The sequence below is a fragment of the Molothrus aeneus genome, chromosome 2 (assembly GCF_037042795.1).
Source record: "Molothrus aeneus isolate 106 chromosome 2, BPBGC_Maene_1.0, whole genome shotgun sequence".
Lineage (NCBI taxonomy): Eukaryota > Metazoa > Chordata > Aves > Passeriformes > Icteridae > Molothrus > Molothrus aeneus.
In genome coordinates, this window is record NC_089647.1 from 80,328,160 (window position 1) to 80,343,860 (window position 15,701).

The following is a 15,701-nucleotide window of genomic DNA, read 5'->3' on the forward strand; positions in this document are numbered from 1 at the left end:
GAGACTATTTTGAATCCAGATGCCTGTTAAATGTGGACTATTAGTGTACACTGTATTCGTGATAAACATCAGTGGAAGCATTAGCTGGTAACTTGTAATACATGTTGGGTATCCCTACAAATCATCTCTAACCTGCTGATATTCACATTTTTAACAATATCATCTGAAATATATATTGGTTATTGCTGACTAATTTCAGCTATATTTGCTTGCAGGAATATTCTATATATCTATGACTATTAAGCAGAGAACTGATAAAACCAATACCTTTGTCTAACAATCTGCAGCAGAACTTTATATATTGTAGAGAATTTTTTGCTGAAACAATGTCAGCCAGATTATGAGCAGACATGGAAGCAACAATTTGTTAGTGCTTCTTAACTTTATCTGCTTGGAAAACATACAGAATCAGACTTGGACTATAAAATAATGAACTATCAAATATAAGTAAACTAAATCACCCTAGGTTATTTCCATTCTCAAGTTTAAAAAACAAAAATACTCAGATACTCCTTTCACTTTAATGAAGATCTTGCTGAGCTCAGTGGTTTGACAAGCTTTTCTTTAAAAGGTCACCTGTTCAAGCTGCTTTCCACATTTTCTAATAGTTCTACTACTGATGCAACACAAGCAGGGAGTTGACCAACCATGGTGACATAAAAAGGTCTTCTGCTCACAAAAAAATCACATATTGATGTAATATAATCTTAAAGAAAGATGGTTTTAATAAAGAATTCTCTTTATACAGGAGGCATTTTTTTAGATTTATATCCCGTAGACTATGATGACAACTCAATAATGACTGTGCCAGACCCCTATATTATTAAGATTTAATATGGCAAAATTTCCCAAAATGTGTTTTTTGAAATATTATGAGTCAAAAATTGTTCCTCTGAAGCTGAATCTCATCAACAGTTTTTTATGAGTTTGAATTTAAAGAATTATACATAGAATGATTAAAAAAAAAAACAGTAGGAAAGAAAGAATGAAAATAAAAAAGAAAGCAAATTAAATTAGTTAACAAGTCCCTACATACAGCAGATAGATGGTTACTATGCCATATTCCTACTATAGAAGCAAATTACTTCTTTTTAAACCTTTTGAAGTTTGTGGTTTTGGAGTTAAGAATGGAATGAAATTAATTTTAATTACATATGTATTAAGTCGTAAAAGCTAGAAGTTCTGCCTTGAAATACCAGCTAAAGCATTGGTAGTTATCTGACTTCACCAAGTTGAAAGGCTATAATATTCCAAATTTTAAAATTTTAGCAATTCAACAGTAACTCTACAAATTAAACTTTTGTTTAACTCTCCTAAAGTGTGATACATATATAAAGATATATATATATATATGTATAATTATATAAGAAAATAAAGTTACATTAAATTTATCAAATTTGTGCCCTAAATGCAGGTTTTACATAGGTAATCTCAGTTCTTGGAGTACTTTAAGATAACTGTCTCATAAACCAATGTAGCTTTAATTGTAAACTCAAGCTTCTGGCTTGTATTTTTTTGCCCCCCCAGTTTACCTCAGAGTACTTTTTATCTTGACTTAAAACTGCTTAAGGCAAATCACTCATGGTGTATGTGATTGTTCTTTTTTATTTAAGTATGTAAAATTTCAGATTAAGTCCATTATTCCTGTAAATCTTTAACTAGCTATTCAAAGATGATCTTTAATATTTCATATATGAAATAACTATGCATATATACATATGTAGATATACATATGCATTGTGCTTGTGGTTTTGATATCCAACCTTTCTACATCTGCACAGAGATCAAAGCAAAAATGTAGAATGCATCTATATTTTGGAGCAACAGCAACAAATTATTTTTGAGTATAATCTAAAAGTACATACAATAAGTAAGCTTGGTGCATAAATTTACAAAGATAAAATTAGTCTGATTTAAGAGAAAATTACCAAATGTGCTGTCTGTGCAAAGTGAGCTAGTGCAATATCAAATTCGTACATCTTTCTTTAAAAGAAATAACTTTAACAAGTAGCTATTTTCAAATTACATTATTAATTTTACGCTAGAATATTAGCACATCTGAAGAGCTGCAAGGAATCATCTACGTGTGTAAGATTCTCCAGCCTCTTGAAAATATTCTGTGACTGTGCTCTTACCTAAACTTAGCATTATGTGCAGCACTAGTAGTATCCAGGTGTAGGCACTGAAAGAAGGGATGGGTGGCCATCTGCTTTGTGCTGCTGTTCTTCTGTGCCTGAAAGGAGTGAGACAGTCAGGAGTGGAACTGTGGAAAATAGCTGAAATTAAGTTTAGCTTTATTTTCCAACCTGTGTTGCTGAGTAAGTCTCATCAGATTTAGGGGAAGGGATTACTAGCAAAGAGATATCACAGAATTCTGCATAATCCGACAAACCTTGGTCAGTTGTGACTCAGAATCAGAATCCATCTTTTTCTGGACTTACCATCTAATAGGAAAGTTACGATGTTGTCATTATACCTTGTGCTAGGGAGTTCTTCTAGTTCTTGGTTTTTAAGTAAGAATATATCTTACTGTGTTTGGAGACAGCAAAGAAGCTGCAACAAACTTTATCGTTTGGAGCAATGGTCAAGTTCGCATCTAACAGTATTTTACATTTGATGTGAGTCTGGCAAGATTTTGGGGAAATGAGTGTTATATGAGGCAGGTAATGAGTGTTCTTATCACTGAAATCTTCCCACTGTTTGTTTTCCTTAACCACAGGAAAAGTACATACAACCTGGGTGTACAATGTGTCTAAACACTTTGAAAGGAATTATTTCAGAAATTTTCAGAATTATTGCAGAAATTTTAAAAATACAAAGGAAGCACTGTGAATTGTTTTGCCTTGTATGCATTTTCTTTGGCTGTCATTGAAAAAAGCTATATAAAATACGTTTCATTCATATTTCAGCTGCAGACAGCAAACACAATAATTGAAAACAAAATCATGATGATTCACTACATCTCCCCTGATGTATTTCACACCTGCTAACCAAGGTCAGCAATAAATTACAATAACTTAGTACATCCGACAGTTGGCAAGCTAACAGTTTTGAAAGCCCTTTCCAGATTCAAATTTATAGCTTATCTGAAGCTGAAATTACCATACAGTTCAGTAACATTAACATAATATTTCTCTGATAGATGTTTGTGTATGTGTAGATACAGATAACAGCATATATACATATATATATATATATATATCTGTAAAGAGACGCATGTATAAATATGTGTGAAACCAGTTTTTTCTACTTCAATGACTAATCAGCCTGCAAATTTAAAACCTGAAGTGAAACCTTGGGTGAAATTTTCTGAGGGAGAGAGATGAAGAGGAACCTGGTCAAAAACTTGAGGGGAAAAAAAAAGGAAATGTTTGTTTTCATATGTAGCATTTTAACTGCAAACATTCTGAGTAAAACTAGAAGAAAAATGTAAGGATTTAACTGTCATATATAAAAAATTAAGGGCCAAATAGGAATAATTCTAAGTGTTTCTGCAAAGATTTTAGCCTGTTTCTTTCCTGTATCTTCTTGTAATAAGATAAAAAAACTTAAAGAATAAAGCCAAAAAGGAGGATCCAATCCCTTAAAGAAGATAATGAAGAAACTGGACATTAAATTTAAAACATTTCAACAGATTGGTTGTGATAATTTTTATAATTTATATGATCAAAATTCCATTTTCCTTGTTAAATGTATACAGTCTATGGGTATTATTCTTCTCTCTGTTGAGAGATATGGATCAGTAATCAGAATTACATTGAAAGAGTATCAGTATTGCCTGTCCTCATTATTGTGACAGACTGTTTCTGAGGTCAGCTTTATGATTTAGCTGGATTTCTCTCAGCTTTGTTCAGGAGGTAATGTCCATTCTCTGCAACTGTAATGGCTGCATGCAAAGAAAGTCTACAGCTCAATGTCCAAATGGAGATCAGTCACAACTGGTGTCCCTTGGAAATCCCTGTTGGAAGCATTTCTGTTCAATATCTTTAGTAATCACATAAGCAGAGGGACTGAGTGCACCCTAAGCAAGTTTACACATGACACCAAGTTGAGTTGTGCAGCTGATAACCTAGACTGAAGACAGGACATCCCGAGGGACTTTCGCAGGCTTGAGGAAGAAGACAGTATAAACTTCAAGAAGCTCAGCAAGGCTAAATGCCAAGTCCTGCACCTGGGTTGGGGCAATATTCAATATCAGTACAGACGTAGTGGTGAATATGCTGAGAGCAGACTTGGGGTATCCATAGATGAAAAGTTAAATATGAGCCAGCAGTGCCCACTTGCGAGCCAGACAGACAATCATATTTTAAGCTGCAAAAAAGAAAACATGGGCAGCAGGTCAAGCAAGATGATTTTTCTTTTCTATTACTCTCATGACACCCCTACCTTGAGGGTGTTCTAGCTGTGTTCAGCTCTGGGATCCCCAGCACAAAAGGACATGGACCTGTTGGAGTTGGTCCAGAGGGTCATGAAAATGATCAGGGGGCTACCTATGATCCTTCCCATGAGGAAAGGCTGAGAGATTTGTGCTTGCTCAAAAAAGAGAAGCACCAGGGAAGCCCTGTTGTGGCCTATTAATATATATAAAGGGATCTTTTGAGAAAGAGAGAGACTTTATGCTGGACCCTGTAGGGAAAGGAAAAGGTGTCCTGTTTTTAAATTGAGTGTAGAATTAGATTGAACATAAAGAGGAATTTTTTTTATTATGTGAGGGATGAGACACTGGAACAGGTTGCCCAGGGACCCATAACTGGAAGTGTGTTGTGGATGCTCAGTCATTGCAAGTGTTCAATGTACAGCCTTTGTACAGCCTGCTGTAGTGAAAGATGCCACTGCTCATGGCTGAGAGGTTGGATTTAAGATTAAACATTGAAGATGCTTTCTAACACAAACGATGCTATGGTTATATGATTCTGAGGCTCTATATGTGTTAGTGTCTATATAAAAGAATCTCCAGTTTTATTAATATGGAAACTTGATTAAGATTATGGAATAAGTATCAAAAAAACCCATTTTTTATTATGTAATATCTTACAGAAAGTCTATGCAATACTATTAATTTTAGTACCTTTTAATAGATGTAAATATTTTATTTCCACTGTATGTCTATTGATTTTATTTCTATTTTATAATTTTTTGTATTAGTCTTTTATATATACTTCTGATTATTTTTCTGCTTTGTGCCTTATGCTCATGTTTCTGTTACCATTATACCCTATAATTTTACCTGAACAAGGTAACTCTGATGTCATTTTGCCTTGAAGAAGGTTATAATAACATAAATCTTACCTTTGAAAGCTTACAAATTACATCAAAGCTCTTGAAGAAATCTTTTATACATTCAGAAAGCTCACTTCAGTACTCCAGAGTGCTTGTGCAAGTTTTTTGAAGAAGTTTAATTGAGACATATTAGAAAAAAAAAAAGGAAAAATCTGTCTAGCTAAGAAATCTTGAAGAAAAGCCCTTCTATGTGTGCAAATGACTTTATTCAGTGATCTGACTACTAATAATTGAAATTGTGCTACTAACAAAGTTGAGCCTATAAAACAGGTATCAATCTGTCCTCTCTCCTCTAGCTTAAACATACTGACATTTTCATTGTTCAAAATACTGGGATGGATTTATACAGTCTAATGGTAAACAGGGATTCTTCTCTGTCTCCTTTTAATTCTCTTCAAAGCATCATTCCACTTCTCACTCTCACCTAGAGAGCACAGAAATACTTCATGTGAAAATCCTCTAAAGTGTGCGTAGCTGTCAGCCGATCCTATGGTACAGAACAAAAGCTGAGAATTTGTAGAGCCTTTTAGTGTTGTAACTTTACTGCTCTCCCAGGTGAATTTTGCAAACAGTACAGAGTGTAGAGAGTAAGAGGCTGACAGCTTTTTAGCACAGCTGAAATCTCTGGCAAACACATTTGCTGAACTTTCAGTTTTCAACTAAATGCTTTGTCATCTCATAATAAGGACAAATTTAGTCTAATTTTCAAACTTGTCTCCTCAGGAGGTCTTTAAGAATTCTGATGTGTGTTCACTGTGAAATTTTACTTGACATTATTGTTTACTGGTCACAGAAGACTGAGGAAGCCCAAGCTGATATTTTTTATCATAAACTTCAAGTGTATGTTAGTGGGGATAACCACAGACAAATGTTTAAGTGGCATGTGAATGCTTAAAAGCTCATCAGGATGACTGGTACACAGCATAAATGAATTAGGTTTAATGAATTTAAGATATGCACTGCCACAAACTGAGGGCTCTGTGGCATCACTCAGCATTCCTTTCACCACTCTTCGGCAGATATAGAAGCAAACCTGTGACAGATGAACAGGAATTAAACACCAATTTGTATGACTTGCACAGTGCATTTACTTTGTTCTATGACTATGTAGGTGTTTTAATCATAGTTTTTATTTCAAATAACTAGTAGATATTTGTCCCAGTAATCTATGAATTCTCTTATGCAGTTTAGTTCCAATAGATTTTAATTGTTTTTTAGGTTTTTGTAGATAAAATTTTTCACAGCAACAAACTTGCTACAAAGAAGCAATGAAAAATATACTGATAATGATTTAAGTGATACTGGAAGTACTTTTTGTGATAAAAAGTTTCCTGTGTTCTTTTTTTTTCTTAAAAAAATTAATCTATAGTTAATTAATAGTGTAACTTTTAAAAATGAGTGAATTGTGCAAAATCCAAATGAGCATTAATAGCAGCCTTCTGTTCATATTTCCTGTTTAGTTAGTTGCACAATATGAAATCATGGGAATTTTTTTACCACATTTGTTTCTGAGGTGAGTAATATAGTAGTGCTGTAGCATGTGCTTTGGTAGACATGGGAACAAGCTATAATATTTCAAAATTACAGAAACCCTATTTTCCTGTAATTCATTGAACATTCATTTCCCCTGCCGAACAATGAGCCTGTGAAGACTCTTTTCCTACATCACAATCTCAAAGTATTCCTGGTTCACTTAATGCATTATGAGATTGATTTATAATCTATTTAAATTGGTTCCTGTGCATGCAGCTGTGTATCATCACACCTAATCTTGTTTATATTGCTTCTGTCAACAAAGCAGTTCTTACAAAGTTCTAGTCCTGTTGATGCCCCTGGACTTTGAAATTATTTATATCAACTAGAGTAATTTCAGATGTTAAATGTGTATAATTCCCATTTTTATATGCTACACAGGTGTGATGTTTTTCTGGATATCTAGAAAATCATTTAAATATGCTGTTCCTGAAAAAAAATCCCTGTTTGGAAAGGAGCGCTACCATGTCAGGTTATGTTGCATTATTTACTCCAAAGCTCTAATGTCCAGGTCTAGAAGACCCATGATTAGCATTCTAATAATTGAAGAAATGTATAAGCTCTGTTTCACTGTGGCTTTGTTATGATATTTAGTCCTGAGGTAACAAATCCTTAGGATTAGTCATGAATGAGACTGTCTTGCACTGAAATTATTTGATAAACAAAATCATTGTGGCAATATTTTTTGATGAGATAAATCACCAAAGCATCCCAGTTATGACAACATAGTCCAGCTGTGGTCTACCTATAAGAGGCTCTGAATTGCTAATGTATTGCATCTTGTACACATATCATAGAATTACAGAGTTTCTTGAATTGGAAGGGACCCACAAAGATCATCAAAAGCTCAACTCTTGTCCCTGCACAGGACAGCCCCAGGAGTCACACCATTTGTCTGAGAGCATTGTACAAAATCTTCTTGAACTCTGTCAGCCTGGTTCTGTGACTACTGCCCTGGGGAGTCTCTTCCAGTACTCAAATAAATAACCTTGGAGTGAAGAACCTTTTCCTGATAGCCAACCATTCCCTCAGTCCTGTCACGAGAGAGAGGAGATCAGCGTCTCTCGTCCTCCTCCCCTCACAAGGAAGTTGAGATGAAGTCTCCCCTCAGTCTTCTCTTCTCCAGGCTGAACAGACCAAGTGACCTCAGGCACTCCTCAGATGGCCTCCCCTCAAGGCCCTTCATTCTCTATGATCATTATCCTCCTTTCAATGCTCTTTAATAGTTTAATATCTTTGTTACATTGGGGTGCCCAAAACTTCAAAGAATACTCAAGATATTTTTTTTGTGGCAGCAGAGAGAAAAAAATGGCATATATTGTTTGCAGTACAAAGGTGTGAAGGTTAATTATTAATAGATACGAAATATTTGAGGTCCACAGATGGTAGTTACTCTCAAAGTGCAAAACATTTTATGTAGAGGACTAATATTCAATCTGATTACATGTGTATTCACCAGCATCATGATTTGATAATCAAATACTTCTTGAACTGGAAAGATTTGCAGTGCATATATTAATATAATACAACCTACTGAGCTTGTAAGTTGTATACAAACACTCATGCATTATTCAAAGTTTTTAATAAAATTGCTAGGCAACACAGATGCTTAGTATAAACTCTAAAAAAACATGGATAGCATTGTAAACAATAAATACTGCTGTCTAGATATCCAGGAACAATAAAAGTAAGGTTTTGCTAGTGTTTTCATCTCAGTAAGGCTACATGCTCTCACAAGAACAGGCTTAGTCTGATAACTTAATGAAAACACAGGCAAGGACCCCAGAAAAAGCTGGTGGCACTTCTGCACTGTGAACTCACAAGTGCTAATTTGCATTAAAGAATAAAGAAGTTAATTTCCTTGACCTAAGCCTGGATTCCTCTTACCAGGCTTCAAATGCCTGGAAGTTAGGAGCCTAATCATATGTGGAAAGAAGAAGTCTGGTCTGGAGAAATGAAATTCTCCCTATTGACAATAGAGGAAATACTTATATATAGGAGTGCATGGCTACATACTCTTCATAGGAATAACCAGCAGAAGGGATTCCTGTCTTTTTTTTTTTCCAGTATATATTTCAGTTCTGAACCTCTTCGCTCATTTAACATTGCAGGCTGTTAATTGCCCATTTCAACTATCAGTTTAAAAAGTCATCCTGATAAAGAAAGCAACTGAAGTTTTAGAGGGCTGTTTTGCACCACCTACCATAATTTCCAATAGGATTTATATCACATGAAATTCTATTCAAAGCTTCTCTAGCTCTGTTGAAAGAAGCGTATTTGAAAAAACTTTTAACTTATTTTACACTTCATACAAAGAACAATTGTAGGGCAGTACCATTTTTCTTATTTTAATGAACTCATTATCCACTGTTGAAAGAAATTCCCCGATTTTTTAACATTACAGTATGGACGTTATGCTTATTTCTCTCCGCCAAAATAAATAATAAATGAAATGCCAAATTTCGACTAAGTTTTCAACGTCATGTGGCAGAGAATCCTTGAAACATTTACCAACTTACAGATTTTTAAAAGTCTTCATGACAAATTCAACAACAAATTAATTCTTGCAATAGAGAGTAATCTGAAATATTCATTAATGTGAATAAAAGTGCATATATATACATACATATATAAAATATTTTATCTTGAAATACCTTTATTCAGGAAGCCATTTCTCTCACATGCATTTCCTCAGAAAAATAATATAAAGATGTACTAGCCAAAAATAAGCAAATTGTGAGATATCATATGGATATCCAATACAGTAAACATATAAGGCATCATTCAATGTGGACAATTCTTATAATAAAGAAAACATCAAAATGATACTCTCAGAGTCACTGAACAGCCTTCTTTAAAGTGTTATTTGATTTTTTTTCCTCCCAAAATGTTTCTAGATGTTCTGAAATGCAGTTTGTATCTTCACTGGAATTTTTTCAAAAGGAGGAGTTCAAGGAATGGATTTCTATTTGTTACTCTTATGAGAGTGTACATACCTTTGATTTCTGGGGAGGGCTCAAGGGAATAGTATTAAGGTGGGAAATGAAGAACAACCACCCTCACTACTTGTACTTAAAGGACAAAAGAACATTTCCACTATTAGCAATAAATTTAACATTCTCTAGGGACAGCAAGGAATTCCAGACAAACATAGCTGTTGAGCTCTGAAGTATCTCAGAATGTAGATTTTTTCCCATAGCTGTCAGGAAAGACCTACAATTCATGTTGCATTAATTTTACGTGACCCAAAAGTAGTCCAACAGTGTAAATAGAATCTTTACTGACAGTAATTCACCAAAAGGTTCAAAAGAATGTATATGTCTAAGGATATCTAGATGTATAAAACCTGAGATCAGTGTATGTATAAAACCTGATATCAGTGTTCCAGCTATCCTTACCAAAGCCCAGATCTCATTTGCACTGATTTTTATTAGTATAGGATATGTCTATATTGGAAAATAAAAGTGAAAACTGCAGTGTCATATCATGTCAGAATTAAGCTGGATGTACAATGATATGTGAGAGCTGAAAAGAGGACAGGAGTCCCTTGCTTCACCACTGCAGATGCACTTGTAGGCTGCTATTACATTCCCCTTACCATTACTTATGCCTTTCTCCTTCCAATTTTGTCTATTGGTCTTCTAAATCTCTCATCAAATCATAGAATTATAGCACTACAGAATCATTGAATTATAAAATGTTAAGGGATTGGAATGGACCTTAAAAATCATCTAGTCCCAACCCCTCTTCTACAGTCAAGGACACCTCCCACTAATTCAAGGCCTTATCCAGCCTGCCTTTGAACACTGCCAGGGTTGAGGCATTCACAACCTCCCTTGGCAACTTATTCCAATGTCTCACCACCCTCACAGCTAAAAATTTTCCCTTTTTCCTAAATCCTTTAAGATTCCTAAATGTTTTAGGAAGGGTAGAAAAGGTGAGAAACAAGAAGGGAAACTGAGGGAGATAAGATGGGAAAACTGCTTGAATTTATTCTGCGAAGTATAATTCTAACTTCTCTTTGAGGGTATATACCACACCTTTGCAGTGGAGAAAACAGGATTCTCACTTATCTGGAAATTGGAAGGGTCCATAGCTGGAATGCAGCACATCATATATTCTGAATCACAGTTCATGCAGATGTTAAGGAGCTTTCTACATCCTAAAGTATAAATAGGTTTTGGGGGTTTTTGTTAATTCTTACTACATAATTGCTATTTGGAGTTTTTAGTATAAACCCATGTTTTTAATGTTCACATTTTCAGCTATTCATTTAAATATTTTTTCAATGAACACAAAATTCTATGTCATAAAGACGTTATGTTATACTGTGTTTCAAGATCTACCTGCAGTGTTTTTAATACACTGGATATTCAGATATTACTTTTTTCCCTACAGGATGCAAAGATCTCATAATCTTTGATTTTTCTTCTGACATTGAGGAAGGCTACTTGAGGAATACATTACTAGTTTAAAATTGAGGTCTCAGTCCTGTTGGAAGAAAATTAATTTAAACAATGACCAACTCAGTTTAAAGTTGCTGATGTTTAGAAATGGATGGAAAAACATTTTCCAGAATATTCTTGAATCTTTTTTCTGATTCCTATTACTTAACTAGCTGGTTTTGACACTGCAGAAATTCTCATTGCTAACAGTGAACCTTAAGAAAACTCCTGGAGGTAACTCTGGAGCAGAAAATCTTGGTCAGAGCTAGGACACTGTTAATCAAAGGCTCAGTTCTCTTCCTTTTCTACTTCTGTAAATAAAAAGTGACTGCACTGATTCACATGGATTTCTGTTAACATAGAGTAATTTTAATCCTATAATGTCATCATAAGAATAAGGCATTTTTTCTTTCCCCCATGCGGAACAGCCTTAACAAGGAGGAGGGAAAAACAAAATCTAAATTTTTTAATTGCAAGGGTAATACTTCCTTGTAGCAGGTCCATTTTATTTTAAGAAAAAGCCAGTCTTAAAACAAACTTGAAGTTCTGAACCTGTACTGCCTTGTATAAACTACTTATTCAGAACACACATTTAAAACTTAATCTAGTAGGCATTGTTAGGAACAAAACCTGTACTCTACCTGTTTTTGAAAACTTCTGAGTGCTGTCTTTTCCTACACTGAAGCTGCAAATCGCCTTGATGTTCCCTGTTTTAACATTCCCTTTACAAGAAGAGTTTAAAGTAGGTCACAGAGGCAAAGATTTAAAGAAGGCTTAAATGGAGTTTGTGAATTCCTTTAGGGATCCCAAAATCTTAGGATATGTAAACAACAAAAAACATCACTTAATCCCCTCCTCTCGGTGAATCGGTGAACTCAGTCCTATACATGACAAAGGTTTATCATAGCTTAGAGGTTTAGCATCCTACTATTATCTAGTTATTATGATCCATTTTTATTTTTGTTCACTGCCTCATATTTTCACTTCCATTCTGTAAAAGGAAGGCTACTCTTTCAGGAGAATTGCATATTTATCTTTTTATCAATTCACAGGAATGCCTAATAACCCTGGCTGTAAGAATACCAGGGCCTGTATATCACACTCAGTCCCTTTCAATCCCATTCATAATACAACAGCCAGACTAGGAGGTTTGGGTTTGCACTTCAATGATTTCTTTCTGCTGCTCCTTGCTTCTTATTTATTTTTCTCCACTGCTTCTTGCTCCTTAAAATACTCCCCTTTTCTGGGCAACAGCAGGTGAACCTGCTGTTGCCTTCCTGGTGGTCCCTATCCCAGCAAGGGTCCTCTACAGGCTGTGGTCCCTTAATGGTGTCCCTGCCTAGGTGTATATTACCCATGGCAACATTTGCCTTGGAGGGGTCTCCTCCATTGTTGAGAGTCTCTTTCCAAGGTGGTGGCTCCAACTGTGCCTCCTGTGCCTCACACTCACTGCTCCTTCTAAATATGTGTGGGTAGAGGCACCATAAACTCCTCTGCCTGGTTGAATTTCTGATGCTCCAAGATCTTTTTTGGCCTGTTTCACAGCTTTATGGAGCTGTCTGGGACTGGCATAGGGCTGTTCACTGCTTTCTTCCACACAGCTCACCCTGCTACCAAAAGTCTGCAATTTATGCCCAATATAAGACAAAATATAATTATAGCGATGTACTACACACTCAGCCCTGGTATGGAATATGATACCTTCCCACATAGGCTTGGAGAATTAGTGAAGGAATATGAATGGTGACAAAATGTTTTGAATTTAGTCTCTGTTGAGACCTTGAGGTTGTGAACAGACAGGCCATTCATGAAATAAACAGATTGCATTTGTTTGCAGTTTGCAGAACCTGATGGGCTTAGAAAATGTGGGTTATGTCTACTAAACAAAGTCACTTTGCACCTTTCATTACAGATTCAAGTAATCTCTTTGAAAATCAGTAACACCTCCAGCCTATACTTGCACCTCAGAAAGGGATTTGTGCCTATTCAAGCTTTTGAAACTACAGTCATAAATGCTTTTGCACTCAGATGACACTTTTTTTCAGTGACAAATTCCTGCCAAATTAAATATTTCTGTGCTTTATAGTGAGATGGGTGTTCAGAGTCAATTTCTAATCTGATCATTTCCAGGTTCTCAGTTCAATATGATTTATCTGCCTGAAGGAAGCGTTATGGCTGTTATCAGCCACCACTAATTAAGGCATGAAAATGACACAGTATGTACTTCTGCTGGCCAGTCATGCAGTCTAAATATAGCCATATAAACCACTGCTGCATTTCTGGTACTCCTTGTGACGTGTTGAAATGAAAAGTCGCTAACAGATATGAGTGTGCAGATTTAGTATAAAAGAATGTCTGTAAGCCAGCTGGCCTAATGTTTGTGCACTGTAAGGAGGTCAAAGGCCTTGTATGGTCTTAATAAATAGAATCAACTGACTTCATATGTATTTTGGCACTAATATGTGGCCTATGGCATCATTTCCTGAGGTTTAGTACAATATTAATAAAAAAGGCTATTCCAGATTAGGTCCAAATCAGTGCTATGGTGGAGAACAGTTTTTCTCTTTGCTCAATCAGAAATAAATAAATAAATTGAATAAGGCACAGCTGCTTATGGCATTACTTTGAAATACCCACACAAACACAAATCCCCAAGTTAAGTTGAAGCTTGCTTCATTTTATTTATTTCTCATTAGTTTGCTTTAAATCACTGACTTCTCTGGGAATGAAAAAAAAAAAAAAGTCCTACCCAGGCCAGAGAGATGAAGAAAGCACATGCCAACAATAAATCCAGGTTTAGCCTTTGGCTCTGAAGCACCCTGAATTCATTACATTTGTTTGTGCAGCCACTGTTAATCTGTTGTGACAACAAATCAAAGTCTGATTTAAATTAAAGCAAATCACAAAATAATTATAAGCTTCTTGTCTCTCATACCACTTCCCAGTTCTTCATCCATTATTTGGCAAGGTTAGAGATTCAGCACCTGCCATTTGATGTTTCAGAAGATTTATCTATCAGGCTCTACTTTTTCTTTCAACAAGGTACCCCATTTTTTCGTGGAATCCTGTGGGGTACTTACAGATTAAGCACTATTTGACCTGCTTCCCTTCAAAGACACTCGCTTTAGATCACAGAAGAAAATAAAACCTCTTGATTTCTTCTTTAGGAGTCTTAAGTTTTTGTCCAACACCCTCATTAGCTATTCTTCTGAAAATTTTTATGAAAGCTGCTCTGAAAGACATAATTTCAAACAGTTTTTTTCCCAATGTAATGAACTCTATTTCAGTAATGAGCTGTGTGATGACTCAGTGTGCAGCACCCAATCCTACAGATGCATTCTTCACTTATGAGAGGATAGCATCCTGTTCTACTTATTATTTTATTTAACTTTTTCTTGTTGATAAATGGCAAAGCCAACTTCGTGTTTAAATATGGAAACACGAGTATGGAAATGAGTTTGAGAAAAGTAGTACGCAAGAATTCTACATCCAGGACTGTAAGTGTAATTCATTAACGAGCAGTGTGTGCACTTCCTCCCTATCTGAAATATTCAAGTTATCTGTGTTTAAACTAGATGTTTAAGACTTACTTTGAAAAGTAGAAGAATCATTTGTTTTCAAAGCCTTTTTCACCAGGATGGATTTTATAGACTGAATGCATATGTGCATTTGTTTATTTATATGTGTGCATTTTTGATAGCCAAGTAAGACAATGAAGTAGCAACTTCAACATAAAAAGGTGAAAAATGCTATTTAACCTGTCATCAGCTAAGCTAAGGAAAAAATGTTACATTTAATGTCTCTTTTTAGTAGTAGTTGTTGTTGCTGTTGCTTGTTTTGTTTTTCCAGTATGTACATAAATAAATAAATAATTTTGGATTAAAAGAGTAGGTGTTACCTTCTTAAACTTGATTGCCTGATGCCTTTTTAGATACCTTAATGTATCCTGTTTTCCTTCCAGCTGTGAATGAATTCTAACATGTTTTTAAAAACAGTTAAAAGTGAGAAGGAATGCTGCTAGTGGTAAAAAGATTAATTTTTAATTTTCTGTGTATGTATGGTGAGCTGGTATTGTTAACACATATGCCAGCTTTGGAATAATGTATCTTTCAAAAAGTTGTTTCTATAATTTTGCTATTTTAAGGTGTGACTTATTCTGATATGCAGATGAAGCTAGTAGAAATTTAAATCTATAAAAAAATAATAGGAAACTGCAATAATCTTATGAATGATGCTTTTCAAATCATTAAAACTTCTTGAAACAGATGCAACATACTCTTTTTTAATTCCCCAGATTATCACCAGCCTTGAGGTCACAGATAATTATATCTTCAGCACCCCTGCTAAACCGCTGGAATTACAGTAAGGATTTATAAAAGGAGCTCTTCTAAGTCTTAAGCTTTGGTATGCAATTGAAAATATGAAAATGAGAACACAAGGAGT